Source organism: Phoenix dactylifera, unplaced genomic scaffold (genome assembly GCF_009389715.1).
Source record: "Phoenix dactylifera cultivar Barhee BC4 unplaced genomic scaffold, palm_55x_up_171113_PBpolish2nd_filt_p 000519F, whole genome shotgun sequence".
In the NCBI taxonomy this organism is placed as follows: domain Eukaryota; kingdom Viridiplantae; phylum Streptophyta; class Magnoliopsida; order Arecales; family Arecaceae; genus Phoenix; species Phoenix dactylifera.
In genome coordinates, this window is record NW_024067931.1 from 241755 (window position 1) to 263392 (window position 21638).

Genomic DNA, 21638 nt, shown 5'->3' on the forward strand with positions numbered 1-21638 from the left:
AAAGAGGAGAGCTCCATGCCTTGTATTTTAGGCTTATCAATTAAGATAACTTGGCATATAATAATAGAATTCATGTGTTCTATATAATGATAGATTTCTTGCGTTTTTTCCGTTAGTAGTATGCGTTGAACTTACAGCTGCTTGGAAGTGATTTCCTAGCTATGTTGGGTGAAAAGAACATCAAAAAAACTCTTCATCAAAATAAAACGATATGTTGGTCTCCAACCGTGGGATTCCCTACCACTGGGGCGAAGGGAGTAGTTGATCGGGGGAGAAAAAAAATATGTGGGTATTTTTATAATGTTTATGGTGCTTGATACTTAATATATTGAAAGAGTTTTTAGACTTCTTTTTTAATATATATACATATATATATATATATAAATAAAAAATATAAAATATATAAATAAATTTACTTTATTTTATAGACTTAAGGTTTTGGGGCAAAGGTGATTTTGGCAAGTTGGGCAATATTTGTTTTATTATGGTTCTTAAATTAGCCAACAACTGTGATGCCACAATGCGCATCTGGTGTAGTGGTATCATAGTACCCTCCCACGGTACTGGACCGGGGTTCGATTCCCCGGATGCGCAATGATTTTTATATTTTTCGTTTTTATTGTTTACTCTACAAATAACAATAGACTTCAGCATGTCTTTTCTGTTAGAAACTTAGAATACTCAGAGTTTGTTTGTTTGAAAATTTATGGATTAGGTATTATTTCAATATCTACGATGAAAACCAGTGTTCCTTGATCTCAGCTTTTAGGTTTTACTGCATATTATAGTTAAATAAAGTTATTCATCAAATTCTTAGTTTGAGAATTTAGCGATTCAACTTGTTTTGCTTGAAAAATTATCAATTTTAATACGTATAGATTACTTTTCTATTCCGAAAACAATGAGCAAAACATGATATAAATTATTAAACTCGAAGTAGAATTTAGAAGGAAAAGCAGTATTTTTTCCACTAGGGGTGACATAGGGGCGGCAAACTAGTTGATCTTTTTTTTTTTTTTGGCCAATTCCCTCAATTGTGACGAATGGAAACGTATTTGATGTTTACAAAATTTCTGTCCATTTTCTTCCTTTGAAATTAGAAAGTGTTTGGTTAAAAAAGTGCCTTAGATCTGCTTGAGCAAGAACTTCAGCTACAACTTTGTTGCCATCCTTGTCTTTGTTTGGATCATAAATTGATTTGAGAGACAAGCTTTTTTCTGAGATATTAAGGTTCATAAATATGCTGATTGGTAGGGGACTCAAAAAACCTTATTCTATATGTTAGTTGTAGATGAGCTGTAATACATGAGCTGTACAAGCAACCCCTATGAACACTGTTTGAAACATAGAATAAAGATCTTATTCTTCTCCCTCTATGTCTCTCTCTCCTTTCCTTCTACATCTCTCTCTCCTCTCTCTCTCTACACTTAACACTATGTCATGGCATTTCGGGCTAAATATGCTTATCGTCGGAGGCTAATGCCTAGTATTTTGCTACCCAGAAAAACCGCTTGAAGGTCTGATAAATATAAAAAAAACATAAGGAGAATGTTCTCGCCTTTAGTTGTAATTATGTTGTTTTTCATCCCAGTTTGTCTAAACTTCCCCTTTTTTCTTATGGTTGTTGCCAGGGAGGAAAGCGTGGAAAGAGTCCCCTGGACAATGAATACAAAACGGTGATCATCCTTCCTCATACCCCCTAAAAATTCCAACATCCGGTCCCGGAACATTTCATTCGCTCCAATGGATTCCGATTGGAATTTTTCTTTTTCCTTTTTGAGAGAGAGAGAGAGAGGAGAATTTTGATTAGATTTTAGTTTATAAGCCAGACCTTTTTTTATTGGAAATGCCTATAATTTTCTTTTAAATTTTTGTGTTTTAGTCACAGTGAACCTGCTATAAAAGTAAAAATCATTGGCTACTTATACATGCCAACATATACTGAATCAACACTCGAAATAATAGTTTGGGTCAAATCACATCAAGCGTGCATGACAATATAGCGTGGTAGTGAACTAAAATAAAGCTTTTTTCGGAGATTTTGGCAAAATGTTGGCACCTTGTTTAGGCGATTTAGCACCCGAAATTGCATGAGTTACATTGAAATCGGTTCCTCAACTCATTACCAAGATCAACATTATATGTCAACTTGAGGATATCGAAATATCACGTACTATTTTATTCTCTTAATAATGTGAATATTGACCTAATAATCAAACAGCAATTTTGTCGTCGGTCGCCAATTATGATCATTGCTCAGGTCAGGATACAATTCTGGAGCCCAAAACCTCCACCAAAAAGAGGTGTGACCTACTCAGTGAATGAATACATATCATATTTAGGGCTCGTTTGGTTCGCGAGAAACATTTTCTCTCTTAGAAATATGATTCCTGGAAAATAGATTCCTAAGAAGAGGATGCTTAGGAAAGTACTTTTAGCATGTTTGGTTAACCATAGGAAAGTGACAAATTTCCAAAGTGCTTATGTTTGGATGGCATCCACTTTCGTGGAAAGTTATGTATAATTTCTATTATGCCTTTAATAAAAATTAGGTCTTTAATATCTCTTTAATGCTTCTTTAATGCTAAAAGAATTTTTTGGAAAAAAAATAAAAATTGAGTGATTCACGTCTCATGGGAAAGTAACTTTCCTATGTTTCTCATGGAAAAGACTTTTCCATGAAATGTGGAAATCATATTCCCATAGAAATACAACTTTTCCGTCTCTCTTCTTTGAAAACTCTAACCAAACAAGAGGTATTTCATTACTTTCCGTTGACCACACTTTTCCCCCTTCTTTTCCTGCGAACCAAACGAGCCCTTAGTGAACCGCTGTTAAGAGGCATGGGCCAGGCTTTGTCTAGCAAAATCAGGATCATCCATCTTGGGTCAGCCTGAACATATACCGATCTTTACTCTATCTGGTGATTTAAAATATCAAATGCTAGAGCCGGATGCTAAAAATCCAATTTGATTGGTAACTTCACTTGATACAAAATATTATATTAGTAAAGTACTTTTAATTAATAAACAAGTATTTGAAGAACTTAAACAGATTTAAGCAAAAAAAATTGATTGCTAATCCAACCGAGGTGAAATTTTAAGAGAATACAACGGGACTGGACTGCACCTCGTTGACATGACGACGAAGATTTATGTGATAATAAGCACGATCTCAATCATTGTTCTAATTCAAAACATCACTTTTGTTTTTTGTTTTTTTCGGCCCCACCAGCACTAAACTGATTCAATAATGTCGAAATATGTTGATCAAAATGTAACAAGAACACAGCCTATGCAGAACCAAGCTTGGTCACATTGTGATAACAAGCACAATGCTCCACAGTGCATGAAACTTCAGAAAGAAGTGAGTGTCAGAGTTCAACATCGCCAACATCGCTTTATCTGGATGATCTCATCGTAAAATTGATGGCATTATTCATAAATTGTTAAAGGCCGACACAGAAAGTTTTCCACATACCAACCCTGATCACTCTTTCAACTACACAGAGTTACACTCTTTATTCCTTCTCCAACGAATACATAAAACACAGCAAAATCGTCGTCAGATGGTCAAAAGAAATCAAGGAAAAAGATGACACGCACTTCCAGATGTGTGAAATTGGAAACTCATTCTGAGTTCCAAATTCCTGTATTAGGCAACCGAGTGCTACAGCTTTAAGCAATCCACTGGAACCCTTTCTTTTTTCAGGGGAAGCTCACCAGACATCGCGCAAGTACCTCCCTTCCATTTGCAGATTTTCACCATGCTCTCAGCCTTGGAGCTATCCAGAGAACCCTGAAATCCAATTGCAAGGCAATTGCCAGTGATTTGGTACTTCAATGCATAATTAGAGGGGGGAAGTAGCATTGTTCTACCCAGTAGTTAAGGGCTTGTTTGCTATTCTTGTTGTTTTTGTGTTTCTATTTCTCTACAAATCAATGAAATATCATATGGAGATTGATGTTAGCATTTTTACAAAACTTTTGCTATTCCTTGCTTTTATTTACAAAACTTTTGAAAGTAACAAATCTTTGCTACCAAAAATTTTAAGGATTTTATGAACGATCTGTTTCTTGGGCTCTTGAAAACAAAAACAGGTTCATTAATATCATAAGAACTAGCAAAGCTGGTTCAAAGATGAAAACAAGCACATTCAGCAATTCAATTTTAGAGATTGTATTTTCATGAAAATTCGGAGTTCACGAAAATTCGGAGTTTAATCAAACTAAAGGGTTTGTACCAGAGCAAGATCAATTTTGCCTTTACCTTCTCTTGAACTATGGTGTGAAGAACTCGGTGGACATCTTTAGCCATGCCTTTAGCATCACCACAGACATATATGTAACCACCCTTGGAGATGATGTCCCAAATGTCCACAGCCTGAAAACAAGGAGGAGAAGATATTAATATCAAAAAAAGTTTGCAAAATGTTCAATGTTTTTTGGGATAAAGCATCATGAATAACCAGCATAAGGAAGTATCATTGTTATTCAACCTTTTCAGCCATCTTGTGCTGCACATATTCTTTGGCTGGACCTTGACGAGAGAAGGCAACAATCAACTCAGACAGTGCTCCTGCTTTTACAAAATTGTTCAACTCATCCTCGTAAATGAAGTCCTGCATGCCATCATTCAAATTAAATCCAGCTGAAATCTGCAAGGGTATTTCCAAAAGCGACACAAAGGAAATACCAATTGTACATCAAGATAGATTTATTATTACAAATTTACCATTTCACGATTCCTGCATCCAAAGAAGAGAATAGCAGGGCCAAGTTCAGCTCCAGATTCTTTCAATGCCAACCTTTCCTGGAGATATCAAAGTGGAGGTAGCTCACACTGTAAGGCCTTTATCTTAACCCAAGACAATATTTATGATAGCATCAGTTATGAAACAAACCTGCAGGAAGCCCCTAAAGGGTGCCAAACCTGTGCCAGGACCAATCATGATAATTGGTACAGAGGTATCTGCAGGCAATTTAAAAATTTGATTGTCTCACAAAAATAGGAGCCCAGCTACATTCTTGGCTGTCTTCTAATGGAACTGAATTCTGTAAAAATACAAAATCTCAGCTAAGACAAAGTGATCATCAAATAATGGGACCCACAATAGTAACTATTCCATTTTCAAAGTAAAATTGAATTAACCTTGGTCTAATCTTTTCTGTTTGTGTTTGAGAGAGAGAGAGAGAGAGAGAGAGAAAGAGAAGATAATGGACCAAAAATAAAATGATAAGTAATCACAGTCGAATACATAAGAATCATATCACATAAGACCGAAATGATAAAGCCAAAATTAGTGCAGGCAACATAATAGATTTAGAATAAGTAGCCACAAGTTGGGTGAGGACCTTAACTTGCCATAACATGCACTCTTATGACAATTCTAACCTGGAGTTTCATATGGAGAATTTGCATGTCATGTTTTCAATAGGCATAGGATAGGAAGATTTAATTTGATGACATATAGGCAGACATTTTTTTTTAAAATTTGAATTATAGTTTAATCAAAATTGGTAAGTTGGACTGGCAAGAAAAGTGTGCCACAACTAGAAAGAACCATAACCATTCAAGCCTTGTCTCAGCTATTTGGTGAATCCTCATTCACCAAGAATTCTCATTTGCAGTTAGATCAGGCGTTACTTCCTTCCATATTGTTCACACAATTAAGTACCTCGCAAACAGATGGGAGGGGGAAAATGGCAAATGTTTTTTCATATTATTTCCCTTTTCTTTTGACTGAAGAATACAATTTTAAAAAGTTTTTTCTTTTTAAAAAACATGGGGAAGTAGTGTTTTTCAAAATCATGAATCACTAAATTCAACCATGACCAAATGAGACAGCAACCAATGTTATTCTAGCATGTTTATTGTGCTCAGCTAGCAGATGGAAGAAGCCATCACAAGCAGCAGAGAAACCAGCAATCAATTGATATACCAACCAAAGGCTGTGAGAACAAAGAAGTTAGATGCATCGCGATGAAATTTAGAATTATGCAATTAGAGATGGAGAGCAGCATCATAGGTCAAAGAATGCTAGATGCTAAGGATACACCTAAAATATCCAGCACTAGCTTTCAAGTCTGCAAATATATTTTAAATACTCCAGCTATACCAATGCTACCTAAATTACTCTCAAAATCTGAAAACATATATAATCCTATGTTAAATAGTCAATACCTTCATCCAGGTTGAACAAACTCCTTTGTGAATCCTTCCTGTTGGTGTTGGTCCATGCACTAACGCACATGTGACATGAATTCTAGAAGGTACCATCCTGCGTAGGATAATGAAAAATTTAGTATCAACATGAAAAAAAATAATAAATAAAAGAGAACATATGAAACATGACATGGCACTCACCTTGGAGAAGATGATATAGAGTAATATCGAGGTTGCAAGCGAGGAGCTATAGCTGCAAAGAAAACACCTAGAGGAGGCTTAGCTGTAGGAAATTCTGCCATAACTTCAAGAAGGCTCCTCTGACTTGCAACTACCCATTGAGAATATTCATCCTGAAACCAAAAGTTACATGTCAACCAGATTGACAATAATAGTGCAGCATTTCATTTCCTGTCAAATAATACCAACCTTTCCTGCAGGAGAAGCTAGATATCTTAATCGTTCAGCTTCACTTGGATTAGAAGCATAAGCAGCTAGAGCAGATAAAGCAGCCTGAAGATTCATTATAAATACACAATTAAAAAAAATCAATTGAAGAATTCTGAAGTAAAAATATTGAAACTGTAAGCTATACAGAATATAAAAGACCTTTTTTGGTGAATTTAGAAGGTCTGCATATCGAGCAAGCGCTGTTCTCAAAGTGCATGGAGATGGGAAAGGAGGCGCTAGAGAGCTGCTACTTAATGGTGTGCCATCCTCTTTGTCTGCATGTATGGAGAAGAATGTATCTGATGAATAGCCTAAGAGCCTTTCAGCCTCCTCCACAATCTCAACACAATTCTCTGAAAAAACACCAACGTGGTCTCCGGTTTCATACCTGACATTTCACATATGATATATTCTCCAAGGTGAGCAACCACTTATGATAAATTCTGAATACTGTAAATAGTTTCAGCAGCATTCAAATAAGGTATCGGTTCTGAAGCATTATATTGTAACACGAAGCTTTCAATTGATACAACTCAATATCGTCAAGTTAAAAGAATGAATATTTTACTTTGCAGAAACTCTGTCAGGAGAAATTCTGCTTTATAAAACAATAAGATGATTATTCAAAATTTTCGTCAAGAACAGCATAACAAAATATTAAGCAGTAATTAATTGATAGGCCCCAATAAGATGAGATGACTAATTTTAATACTTGACATTCAGAAAATAGGATTCTAGACTATGAAGTTACACATCAAATTTCTGGTTCGACAGAAATCATTTATGCACATCAAACAAAAGATAACATGCTAAAACAGTTTTTACTTGTTTAGACAGAAAGAAGCTCATATATGAGAAAACATAAACGCCTAAAGAAGAATCAAGGAAAAACAAAAAGCACCATGAAGCAATTCCAAAAAGCAAAATGAATTACCACCCATCCCTTATGCACATTATGACCAAAACTTGATGATGGCAATGCACATCAGAATCATTTTTATAATAATGAGAAGTTGCACTATAAGAAGCAGACTAAACGAGGAAGAAATTGCCTCAGTTGCATGTGTGCGAAGCAAATACGAGGAAACTTACGCAAGTCCAGTTCCAGAAATGTCAAACTCAAGATGAATGCAGGAACGATCCGAAGATGGTGTATGTAGCTCCCGCCGCACAGCCACATTAGCTCTTCAAAGTTGAAAATTAGCACTTGTTAGGTTCTAAACTACACAGACAGCAGGTCCTGTATAATAGAAAATCTTGGCAAAATATTGACATTTCTCCAGTACCTGCAAGGATGTTGAAGGTCATGAACAGCATGGCCGTTGGCAAGACTCCAGTTCCTCTCCATATGTAATGCACCTGTGCTGTCAAGAAACACAACCCGGTATTCTGGTATGGCAGCAGTGTAATGGCTAGATGCCCCTGGTGCATCATCTTCATCTCGAAGCAGTTGATCCAACTCTGGCCACACCAGCTCCTTCCTGAAATCAATCATAAAGTAGATTTAGTCAAGTATACAATTTATGATTATATTAGGAGGCAAGGGCTGTTTTAAATGGGCAGTATAAAGCCCTACAATTGGGTTTTTTTAGACTATTGCTAATATAGGCCCCATTTGGGATCACTGTCCCATTTCCAATTTTCAGGTTTTCTTTTCAAAAACACAGAAACCAAGAGAGAAATGACGTTTGGTTTTCACTTTTGTTGAAAACCAAAACCATCCATGATCACCACAACCACCTGTGTCACCACTGCCACCACCAGTCACACGGCCCCCACTAACATCACTGCTGCTTGCCATCGCTGGCCACCGGCTATAGACTGCCACTGCCACTTCCACCACCAATTACCAACTGCCACCATGGCACACCACCACCAGCCATAAATACCACCTCTGTGGCCGGCCACCACCACCACCTCCGCCAAATACAGCCTAAGTGACTACCAAACAAGTTTTGGGTTCTGGTTTTCAAATAAAGAAAACTAAAACCTGTCTCAATTTCTATGAAAACGGAAAATTGAAAGTGATGTCAGATGTATCCATAATGTTTTCATACCATGCAGTAAAGTCATCCTCAATGCATTGATCATCATCTCCAAGGCCCACTGGAACTAGGCGCTTCGCACCTGCAATAAAAAACAAAATTAATTTCAGTAACAAGTGAAACAAAGGGGAATAAGACACATGCAAGAAGACCTTTAATGACCATCATCTAGCAATCAGATTTTAAAACATTATTTTGGTTTTGGTCCTCTAGGTAGAGTTATGGTTTTGGTAGTTTCGATGCTTGCAATAGTTTCACTCCGAATTTCAATATTTTGCTCAAAAAGTCAGGAAAAATTCAAAAGTTAGAAAAGTTAAGAAAAAAATTGCAAGTTATCACGTTATTTAATTGTTATTTAGGATCATAGTTTGGGTTTCTGTTTTAGGGATTTGTGCATTAGATATATAATACTTATTGCTAACTTTTATAATCATCATACACATTCTCTAAATTTCACAATTTTCCTACATTTTCTTTTTTTGTTTATAGTTTCCATATTTGCTCTAATTTTTTGCATTTAACTAATTTTCTAAGAATATTTTATTTTATTTTATTTTAATAACTCATCTCAGCAAGAAAAAGCCATTTAAGCATATTTCAATATCTGCCAGCAAGAAAAGGATCCATCAAAATAAAAAAAAAACCATTTTATATCACTATTTCATTTTAATATAACAATTTATTCTAAAAGAAGGAAAAATTCATTTAAATTGAAAACAAAGCATAGGAATATATAATACTTTTTAATTAGTAAAGATAGACAATAAGATTGCATCTTCCTCATTATAATAGCAAGTCCTAGTCAAAATAATTTAAATGAGATCGTTAGAGACTTAGTTGAATGTGATATTGAACAGTTAAGTACTAGAAAAATATTAGAAAATATTGAACATATATACCTATGAAATTAAAAATAACAAAAATATCAGTATCGATCGGTTTTGGCCAATATTGCCAAAACCAGCCAAAACTAACTGAACTAAAAATTTGGGTCAGTTCTGGACTGGTCTCAGCTCAAACTTCAAACCTCATTTTACAGAAGAGTCCCTAACTCCCAAGTTACTGAGGTAACAGTTTTCAAATAATGAAGTTGATTGCTCCAACCAATACAACCATTAATGCATAGTCTTTTGCATTTGGGCAACTGCAACTTGTTTCATTTTTCGTTCTTCCACAAAAAAAGAAAAGCACCCAATCAAAAGAATGACAAACTACTAATAAGCAAACAAAAATGATAGACTGATTAGTAATTGTTTCCTGCAAAACTTTGATCGGATTCATAAGTGTCTAGTTAACTACATGCTATAAAAGGGATATTTTCTATAAGCAAACCTTGGAAAACATATTTAACTTTAAATTGGAAGGTAAGAAGGGGGAGAGCAGGACAATTTGCTATGAGAAAATTTCAGATGTGCAGAAATATTAACAACATATGCCACGACTAACTTAAAGTGAGAGATAATATTCATGGAAGATGGCAACATGCTTCAGTGACTCAATGGAGGAAGAGCTCCTGGAAGGGAACAGTACTAAATCTTCGAATGACCGCACCTAGGGTTTCTGTTTTGGTGCCTCAATCAAAGTGAATGCAATTTTAGAAACTTCAGATTCAAATGTTCTTTAGTTTTATTGAAGTTTTTTCCCCCAAAATGTTTGATAATTGTAAGAGATGATATTTGCTGCCCTTCACAAATAGTACCATAGGACACTCAGTCCATAGGATTAACTAAAGCACTGTACAACATTCACCAGAAATCCAAAACCAGATTTGCTAGATCCCAGAGCACATATGATTTAAGCCCACAAGCTGTGACAATCTAAACCCAAAAAATTTTCTTCTTAACATGTCAAGACCCCTTAAAACTCATGAATCATATAAATGTAAAAGAGGTGTCCACCATTCATGCATTAAAGTTTCAATTGACCTCATGTTTGTCATAAAAGACTGTTCAAAAAGGATAGTTTTATCACTTTTTTATCAGATTTCAACATCGAATTGAATAATCAGTACCAGTTATCCACTGATGTTGAAATGATTTTATGCATCTTGACACACGGACAACATCAGAGAGCCCGGTAGAAGAAATCCTATGAACTATATGTTTATAAAAAAATTAAAAATCATCCTCTTAGGATGTCTGGAACACTAGTTGGCCGGTAAATTAGTGACAATATCAGAACCTCGTATGGTTGTGTGGGGCTAGGATGGGGTGAGAGCAAATGCCATGAAATGCTAAAATTGACTGCCAAGAACAGTTAGTAGGCAGATATACAGATATTGATAATGTTTATATCAGAAATAAGATTTGTTTTTCTTGGTGGGAAGAAATAGGTTACTGCATCTGAGGGTCAGTATTGTAGCAAAACATGATTATATACAACTATGTAAAAAATTAATACTGACATTATGTTCTTTTTCCTAATTGAGTTATAGTTGTTTGGTTAATATTAACATAATAACAAGTTTATTTAAATGAAAGATTTGTCAGGATTATTGAAGCTACAACCTCTTTTGATAGATATTTATTCAGCATCCTGTTTGGATTGAGAAATATAAAGAGGATAGAAAAGCAAATGAGGAGAGAAATCAAATTTCTGTCGTTTGGTTAGAAAAATAAGCCAATAAGTGGAGGGAAAAGAAAGGGAACATGGAGAAGTTATGTCTCCAAAATCACAATTTTTTCTGTCCAAAAGCAGAGATATTCAAAGAGAAAAGAAACCAAATGCTGACAAGAAGTTTTTTGTTATTCATCCGTAAGGAGCTCTAGGGTACCAGCTTTCTTAAAACGTGTAGGTTCACGAGAACTTACTATATCAGGTTGCTTAACATCGTACTGGGGGCACAGACAAGACAACAGTCGACAACACCCAAGTCAAACAGAACATGATGAAAGAACAAAAGGCTAAATGCTAAGTACGTACCTTGTTCAGCAAGATTCTCATCCACTGCTTTGGCGACCTATATTTTTCCAAAAAAAAACACATTTAACATATATTGAGTATCAGCAGAAATATGTTCCTCATCACAATTACCAGGAATCATAAATAAATACATTCATAAATAAATTATATTCCAACCTTATTAAAATGTTCATACTGTCTGTTCCCCAGACCAAACACTGCATACTGAAGATTCTGAAGCCAAACTCCCCTCTCCTTCCCCTAAAACCAAACAGCCAGACAATGCCTTCAGTACGCCATTGCAAAAGACAACATAGTATAAGACACGGTTTTTACTAAAGGCTATTAAAATCTTCTCTAACCTCGGTAAACCATTTGTAGAACCTAGCAGCATTATCCGTTGGTTCACCATCTCCATAACTGAGATTTCCAAACAAAATTGGTAAATAAAAAAATAATTATAGGGGAAACTGGAAAGAAAGAACAACATACAAATGACAACTCACGTTGCCAAGAAGAACAACGCCAACGTCTCTTTCTTGATCTTCTCCTCGTATTCATCATCATCAGCTGCGTAATCATCCTATGAATGGTGGAGCAAATAAAAACGAGCCAATGGTCAAGATCAAACCACAAATAACAATCAAACGAGTAGGAATTCTCGACTCATCTGATACTATTCCAAGAAAAGACAAGGAAGTAAGCAAAGTCGTACAAGATCAACCACTTTGAAGACGGCCTTCTCATATCGCGCCCTTGCCTCCTCGGTCAGAGACTGTTCAAGGCAGGGATTTTTCCGGTTAGGGGAAAGAAATTGAAAAAAGGAAAATAAAAATAAAAGAAACGTTTTTTTTTTTTTTTTTTTTTTTTTGAGGGGGAATAAGTTCCAAGACAAGAAGTGCGGCGTAATCAAATCGAAGATCCTGACCTTGGCGAAGCCTTCCGCGGTGCCGGTCTGGGTGCCAAAGAAGACGGCGACCTTCTTTCTCCCGTCATCAATCTCGTGCTGCGGCTCCTCCCCGACCGCCGGCGGCCGCGGGGGCTCGATCGCCGGGGCGGCCTTCTTGCCGCCCGACCTCCGCCAGAGCAGCAAGAGCGCGCAGCCGACCAGCACGGCCACCGACGTGGTGAGCACCGCCACCAGCTCCCACTTCCCCCGCACCTCCGGCGGCACCCCCTCCCCGTCGTACTTCCCGCTCAGGATCGCCGACATCAGATCCAGCGCCAAGGGCTTCATCTCCGCCAACTGCATCCTGATCGCCTCTCCGTCCCCCTCGTTCTCTCTCGTTCTCTTTTCTCGATTCCTGGAGGCGGAGAGGAGAAAAGTAAGAGAAGGGGAGCGGGCGAGGGGTTTGGTAGGAAAGGGAGAGACAAAGGAACCGGTGAAACTTGAAAGGGCGTCGAGGTGGGGGGGTTTTATGCGGGTTCGGGCAGGGCAGAGCCAACGACGCGCACCAACCGAGGGATGGACAGTTCAAACCAACTACTTCCGAGAGGGGAGGGGGGAGGCCTCCACAAGTCGGTCGGACTCCGAGTTGAAAATTTTTTGGAAAGGTATCGTGTGAAGTAAGTTTACCGGAATGCCCTTGGGAGGCAGCCAAACGGATTGGTCCGGTATCCAGCAAAATATCCACTGAATAATCCTCCCGGGCACAGGATATGGGTTACTTGCATTCATTACTTCCCCTTGATGTAATTTTTGATGATTTAATCTTATCTCTAGATTAATTTTTGAATTAAATTTCCTCCCATATTAAAACAGCCTATTTGGATATGACCTATAAGAAAGAAAAAAAGAATTATTTTATTATCATTATTATTAATTTTTGGAATATAGAATATGACCCGAGCAGGCTTTTAAAATATCTAAACTGTAGGCTAGACTAGCCAAGAAACTGTTACAGAAGTGTATGGTGGTCGGTGGATTGTTATCACGCAGCATTAGCTACAACTACAACCACTCTAATGGAGAGGGAGAAGCAATTAATGGATAATTATGATTATATTAATTGACTAAGCTCCGGTAGATGCAAGACACGAGAAGAAATAGTAGTTTCTTAATGTGGCAGGTAACTCATCAAAGGATGATTATGACCCTGACTTCTAAGAGAAATTACTAATGCAGGTGGACGATGAAGCATAAACATATGGTTGATGGATATGTTGCAATTAATGTATTCTACTCAACAAGTATGTTTCACCGTCTTGCTGTAAACTATGTGCCTCTATACTTCAATGTCACAATGCTGAGTCTGGTGTGCCCAAGGGTCATTTGCATTGCCATAGAGAGAGTTTCTGATGCCAGGTCCACATCATGACAAGACTTATAATAATTGATCTCGCTTGACATACCCATGAGTTCTACTAATAAAGGTGTGACACCTCGTCTTACAAAACTATAAGACACATTTGATGCAGGTGCTAGTGATCTATTTTTTAATGTGTTAGCAAGAAATGAAGATTTTGAGCAAAGTTAGTATAATAGCTTGTTCTGATATGTTCTTGTGATATGGTTCTATCGAAAAGCCTATTAGCTCGGTCCTGTATAAGATTGTAGCATAGAAAGATTTTCATGGTCTTCCACTACGAGCACACAAAGCAACATGTAAATGATAAAAATGCTCCTCTTTAATGGTTATAGCAATTATACACGAAACTATATTGATCTTGAAGTTATACATTTTAAATTATTGCAAATGATTATTTCAAATGCAAAGAGAGGTAAAAATGAATACAAAATTCATTCATTATCTTAAATAAACATTAATAAGGTAATATAAATCAAGTTCATGAGCAGTGTTATGGTGCATAATATTTCAGAGAATTATACCTCCAGAAAGGTAAAAGCCGTTGAAACCACGGAATTGTGCCATTGAATTGCTCGAAATGACAAGACTGTCAACATAGGCCTGTAGATATACGGGATTTAGATATTGTACAAAGTGGTCGGATATGACGTATTTATTTGAAGACTAATAGTGACCTCTCGTGACCGCCAGTGAAACCGGGAAGCAAAACGTTTGAACAACTAGAAAGGGCAAAAAAGGAGGCATTGACTTTTCTTTGGTCAAAGAAAACACGCTTCACCACGTGGCTTATTATCCGCCTACAGGTCAACTCACGATGATTGGAAAGCCGGAATACATGACCTCTCTGTCGCTCACGTAAATTTCTGCCATAATGACTGATGGATGGGAAATATATTGGATGCATCAGATATGATACCAATCCAACCATGAACAAATATATATACATAAGAAATTAAAAAAAGTAATATAGGTTTTTTTGTGCATGTTGATTCGTGGTCCAAGTAAATATTTGACCTGATGGCTGTAAAGGCATTGCTTGCTTTTGTGACTTAATGATGTTTGCCACAGAGACTTTATCAAAATTTGCCACATGCATGGTCCTTTCCTGTGATGTTAGTTTACAAATCACAATGAGCATTCCAAGTTCTTCTATGAGATTTTATTTTTAAAAAAAATAATTAGTGCATCAACCTTGTTATTTTGTTGGCTATTGGATGAACGAAGTTATTGGAGCAGCATGCATCAAGCAAGGACATATTTGTATTGATGAATCAATTGATCCGATATGGGTGCTGAAAGCTGATGTTTTTTACTGATTGTTTTGATTTAGAGGTGAAAAATCCCATGGTGTTCCTTTGCTGCGAGAAAAGTCAAAACTGCTGCAATATATATCATCAAAAAAAAAAAAAACTGCAGCAATAGCTTTAAGGAGATTGGATATCAAATCAGCCATGTTAGCCGGACATTAAATACCTACAACAACAACTAGTTGACTTCATATTTAATGAAGGAAATCAGTAGGCTGGTTAGGAGCATCAAACTGGGTTTGGAGATTATCATGAGGTAATTGAACTGTGTTGCCGAAGGATCGAAGCAGTTTATCCCCTTGATGCAATCCTAAAAAAATCCACCTATAAAAGCCGATTTCATGCTAACCAATTAGAGATATGACTCTGGGAAATTTATCATTTTCCACTCAATAAAGCTGGATATTCAAATAGACAGGGAAAAAAATAAGATTTTTATTCGACCAGTAGAAACCTAAAGGGATGGGAGATGAGAAGTGCATCTGTGCAATTGTCTTTGAACCATTTGACTAGCCCACGGTTTTGAACATGTAAGATGATTGTCCAAGTTAATGATTGTGGAGTGATTGATTAAAACCCCATTTGATTTTGATGAGCTCAAAGCATTTGAGTATATCTTGTGATTACTAATGAATTCAATTGAGTGTTTCAGTGAAAATCCTGTCCAAGTGTCTCTAGACTTGGTTCATAGTATTTTGGATAAGTTAAGAAGTCTGCTGAACCAAGTCTGAGACTCGAGTCGACTCCCGAGTATCACGAGTCGACTCCAAGCGTATCAAGTTCACTGGCACGAGCTCGAGTCGACTCCAGATAGTACGAGTCGACTCCGACTGAGAACAGAAGAAGAACAGAAATCATCTCAGAACTGTCAACGAGTCGACTCCAGTGCGCGAGTCGACTCCAATGTTCAACGAGTCGACTAGGGTAGTAAGAGTCGACTCCAGAGGTACACAAAGAAAAAGTCAGAGAGCATTTTATGGACTCTGAGATTCGAGTCGACTCCCGCATACGCGAGTCGACTCCGAGACTGCGACCATCAACAGACAGAAACCATGTTACTGCCTCTGAGATTCGAGTCGACTCCCAGACAGCTCGAGTCGACTCCAAGACAAGCTTCACGTCAAAAGGCAGAAGACCAACTTTCGGAAACTGAGAGCCGAGTCGACTCCAAGGAAGTTCGAGTCGACTCCAAGACTGGATGAGCCAAAAGACAGAGAATCGGGAGTTCGGGCTCTGAGATTCGAGTCGACTCCCAGGACAGTCGAGTCGACTCGAGTGGACAAAATTCAAAATTGGATCCACGGACTTCAGTGGATGAGCCGACTCCAAAATTGCCAGGTCAGCTCCAGAAGTTGGCGAGTCGACTCCGGGTCAAGACGAGTCGACTCCCAGTCGTGACGGCAACTTTAATTCAAATTTGGAACAGTTGCCGAGTCGACTCCGGAAAAGCTTGAGTCGACTCCGCTACAGCCGAGTCGACTCCTGATCGCGCGAGTCGACTCCAACCCACCAACGGTCATATTGTCAGGCTGCGCAGAGTGTGCAGAACGGGCAGAAAAAGCAGAGTAACGGCTAGTTTCCGTGGGGGTTGGCTTAAATAGCCACAGAAGACTGTAGCAAGGAGAGAACACCATTCCACTCCAAGCATTCAAGTTTCAAGCTCTGCAACGTGCTCTTCAACGAAAAAAGGGAAGATCTGCATTTACTGCTCCAACTACATCTTCCCAGCAATTAAAGCTTCCTCCTCCTGCATTCAAGTCGACCACTCTTTCAAGAGGAGACCGGAGTTCAGAAGCCATTCCTCTCTCCATCTTAAAAGCGTTTGAGGGCTTCTAACTCTTTGATTATATTGTTTTAAATCTGCTTTTTGAGAAGCTATTTTCTGTTTTCTTCTACTCTTGTATTTACTTGTTCAATCGGGGGATTGAATCAAGGGGATTAAGGTTGGTTGGTGAGCCAAGTTAAAACCAACGTGTGTAAGGGTTTGATTGTGAGCCCGGGAAAACAATCGGGGTTGGTTCTAGTCGGTGAGCCTGGGAAAACCGACCGAGTTCGTTGTGAGCTCGTAAAACAACAAGTTTGGTTGTGAGCTTGCAAAACAACCGGCTGTAATCCAAGGGGGTTATAGTGAATTCCCAAGAGACTTGGGGAGTGGACGTAGGAGCAAGGGTTAGCTCCGAACCACTATAAAACTTGTGTTTGTTGGATTGTCTCTCTTCTTCCCTCACATCACTCACAGCACTTAGCATTAATTAAATAACTTGCAATAGTTTTTAATTAATCATCCAAAGTTTTAATTATCAAATTAATTTAAAACCCAATTCACCCCCCCTCTTGGGTTGTCTATCTGGGCAACAAGTGGTATCAGAGCCAAAAACTCTTCCACTCAAGAGTTAAAAGATCAAAATGACAACCCCATTTGGATCTTCTCACATTGAGGGTCAGTCCACCCAAAGACCCCCTTTCTTCAATGGATCCGACTACTCATACTGGAAGGCTAGGATGAGAATATTCATCCAAGCCCAAGACTATGAGATGTGGACCATTGTAGTGAATGGCCCATACATCCCATCCCATATGTAGAGGGTGTTAAGGTACCCAAACTAGAAAGGATTGGGATGAACATGACATGAGGAAGGCAAACTCTAAACTCTAAGCGTATGAATTCAATAGGGTTTCAACTTGTAATTCTGCAAAAAAATTTGGGACAGACTTGAAGTGACCCATGAGGGCACGAATCAAGTCAAGGAATCCAAAATAAACATCTTGGTTCATAAATATGAACTATTTAAAATGGATTCAAATGAAACAATCACATGCATGTTCACTAGGTTTACTGATATTGTCAATGGCCTAAAAAGCCTTGGCAAGAACTATACTAACAGTGAGCTTGTCAGGAAAATCCTTCGGTGTCTACCAAGGTCGTGGGAAGCTAAAGTGACGGCAATCCAAGAAGCAAGACTTGAACAAGCTACCACTTGAGAGCTCTTGGATCCCTTATGACGCACGAGCTCACCATGAAACAACACAACGAGGAAGAGTCCTCCCATAAGAAAAAGGTAATAGCTTTAAAATCTACTTCATCTAACAAGGACTTGTCTTGCAGTAGCAGCAGTGAAGAAGAAGAAGATGAGGAAGATGGTGGTGAGGCACTTCTTGTGCGCAAGTTCAAGAAATTCATCAACCACAAGAAGTCCTATCATCAAAGGAGAGGCCCCTCAAATTCCTACCGCAAGGACAAAGGTAAGGAAAGGAAAATGAGGGGATTGGGTGCTATGAGTGCAAAAGCCGGGACACATAAGAGCTGAGTGCCCCTTACTAAAGAAGGGAGCAAGTACAAGAAGAAGAAGAAAGCCTTGTCACCACCCTATCGGACTCCGACGCATCATCTTCATCATCGGATGAAGAACAAGAAGAGAAGGCCAATTTCTGCTTCATGGCCAACGAAAACGAGGTAACTTCCGATACGCATTTTGATTTTACATTTGATGAACTTTATGATGCGTTTAATGAATTAATGATTGAATATAAGAATATAAATGTTAAAAACAGAGAACTAAAAGTAACTAACCAAACTTACATTCATAAGCATGATTCATTAATTAAGGATAAAGATAATCTTACCAAAGAAAATCTAGAACTTAAGACAAGCAACCAACTTAATTAAGAAGACTAACACCTTAACGAAAGATAATGAAAAACTAACTAAGGAACTTTCAGAACTTAAAAACCATAAACAAATCTTAAACAAGGATCTAAAAGAACTAAATGATCTAAAAGCAGAAAATCAAACATTAACTAAAGAACTTAACAAATACAAACCCTTAGTTGAAAAATTTACATATAGTTCTGAAAAGTTAAACATGATACTTAATAAGTCAACGAGCCGTATTTAATAAAGCGGGTTTAGGTATAAACCAAGAAATAAACAAAAACTTCTTAGTAACTTCTTTGTTAAAGCTGGGGAAACTAAAACTAAGAAAATAACTGCTTTTGTTGTGGTACAGTAGGTCATAAAGCAAATGTGTGTAATTTTAGGAAAAGTAAAACTAAAAGAAAAATTAAAAGGGTATGGGTTCCAAAAGGAACCAACTTGACTAACCATGAAGGACCCAAGAAAACTTGGGTACCTAAGATGACATGATTTGCTTGTGTAGGAGTGTCTTGCAGCCAAGGTCAACAAAAACTGCTGGTATTTGGATAGTGGCTGCTCAAGGCACATGACGGGTGATAAAGATCAATTTTTCACCCTTGAAGCTAAGAAGGGAGGTGCTGTGACTTTTGGAGACAACAACCAAGGTCACATCATTGGTATTGGTAAAGTTCAAATCACCCCTTCTACTTTTATAGATAATGTTAGATATGTTGATGGTCTTAAGCATAACTTGTTAAGCATTAGTCAATTATGTGATAAAGGATATGATGTTATGTTTAAACCATCACTATGCATTATAACAAATCCTAATGATAATAGTTTAGTTTTTAAAGGATTAGACGTGGAAATGTATATGTTGTAGACCTAGAAGATCTTGCAAAACATAACCAATGTCTAGTTGTAATGAAACTAAAGATAATGATGCTAGTTGGTTATGGCACCGTAAGTTAGGTCATGCAAGCATGGACACAATAACTAAACTAGTTAAAAGAGACTCCGTGATAGGTTTGCCAAAATTAAAATTTGAAAAGAACAAAATATGTGAAGCATGTCAATTTGGCAAACAATCTAGGAACTCTTTTAAATCCATAAAATGTGTCTCTACTTCTAGGCCTCTAGAATTACTACACATGGACCTATTTGGTCCAACTAGAACAACAAGCCTAGGTGGAAATAAATATGGTCTAGTTATAGTAGATGATTACTCTAGGTACACATGGGTCATGTTTCTAGCGCATAAGGATCAAGCATTTTCTATGTTTAAGAAGTTCCATAAGGAAGTAACAAATGCTAGAGAGTCTTCAGTCATAGCCATTAGAAGTGACCATGGTACCGAATTCGAAAATCAATTATTTGATGAATTTTGTAGTAAAAAGGGGATAACCCATAATTTTTCTGCACCTAGGACACCACAACAAAATGGAGTTGTGGAAAGGAAAATAGAACACTAGAGGAAATGGCTAGAACTATGTTATGTGAAAGTAACCTCCCTAAGTACTTTTGGGGAGAAGCCATTAATACTCTTGCCAATATTAAATAGAGTTTATTAAGACCCATTATAAAGAAAACACCTTATGAACTGTGGAAAAACAGAAAACCAAAGTTAATTATTTTCATGTTTTGGATGTAGGTGTTTTGTACATAATAATGGGAAAGATAATCTAGGGAAATTTGATCCTAAATCTGATGAAGGAATATTCTTAGGTTATTCTACAACTAGTAAAGCCTATAGAGTCTTTAATAAAAGAACCTAGTTATAGAAGAATCTATACATGTTGTTTTTGATGACTCTAGTGACATCTCATCTAGTAAGAAGGTTAATTTTGATGATGATGTTGAAATACTTGAAGAAAAGATAGATGAGATGGGATTACAAGATGATAATCAAAAGTTGATTGAAGGAGAATCATCAAGCCAAGAGCCTATTGTGGATCATGGGCTAACTAAAGCTTGGAGGTATGCTCACGGGCATCCTAAGGAACTCATTCTAGATGATCCATCTCAACCGGTTAGGACTAGAGCTTCACTTAGAAATTTGAATAACCATCTAGCTTTTGTTTCACACTTTGAGCCGCAAACATATAGAAGAAGCCGAAAATGATGTAAATTGGATAAATGCAATGCAAGAAGAACTAAACCAATTTACTAGAAACAAAGTGTGGGATCTAGTAGAGAGGCCTTCTGAATATCCAATTATAGGTACAAAATGGATATATAAAAATAAGCTAGATGAAAATGGAATTGTTATAAGGAATAAGGCTAGACTAGTGGCAAAGGTTATAATCAAGAAGAAGGCATAGATTTTGATGAAACCTTTGCTCCCGTAGCTAGACTTGAGGCTATTAGACTATTATTAGCATATGCATGCTCTAAGGATTTCAAACTATTTCAAATGGATGTAAAAAAGTGCATTTTTAAATGGGTATATTAATGAGGAAGTGTATGTAGAACAACCTCCTGGTTTTGAAAATCATCAATACCCTAATCATGTGTATAAACTGAACAAAGCACTTTATGGATTAAAACAAGCAACCTAGAGCATGGTTATGAGAGACTTAGTAAATTCCTATTAGAACATGAATTCTCTAGGAGGAAATGTAGACACAACATTATTTCTGAAAAAACAAACAAAGATATGTTATTAGTACAGATTTATGTTGATGATATCATTTTCCGGTGCTACTAACAATCGCCTCTGCGAAGAGTTTGCTGATTTGATGCAGAGTGAGTTTGAGATGAGCATGATGGGAGAGCTGAACTACTTCCTAGGGGCTTCAAAATCAAACAATCTGAAGGAGGAATCTTC

At 37.3% G+C, this 21638-nt stretch overlaps 1 non-coding gene and 1 pseudogene across 1 annotated transcript; one reads left to right on the forward strand and one right to left on the reverse strand.

Annotated features, from left to right (window-relative positions):
- Window positions 1-522: 522 nt before the first annotated feature.
- Window positions 523-594, forward strand: TRNAG-CCC. The gene has a single exon. It is a non-coding gene; the product is annotated as a tRNA-Gly (tRNA).
- A 2779-nt stretch (window positions 595-3373) lies between these two features.
- LOC103696240 lies at window positions 3374-13018 on the reverse strand (annotated as a pseudogene).
- Between the last annotated feature and the right edge of the window lie 8620 nt (window positions 13019-21638).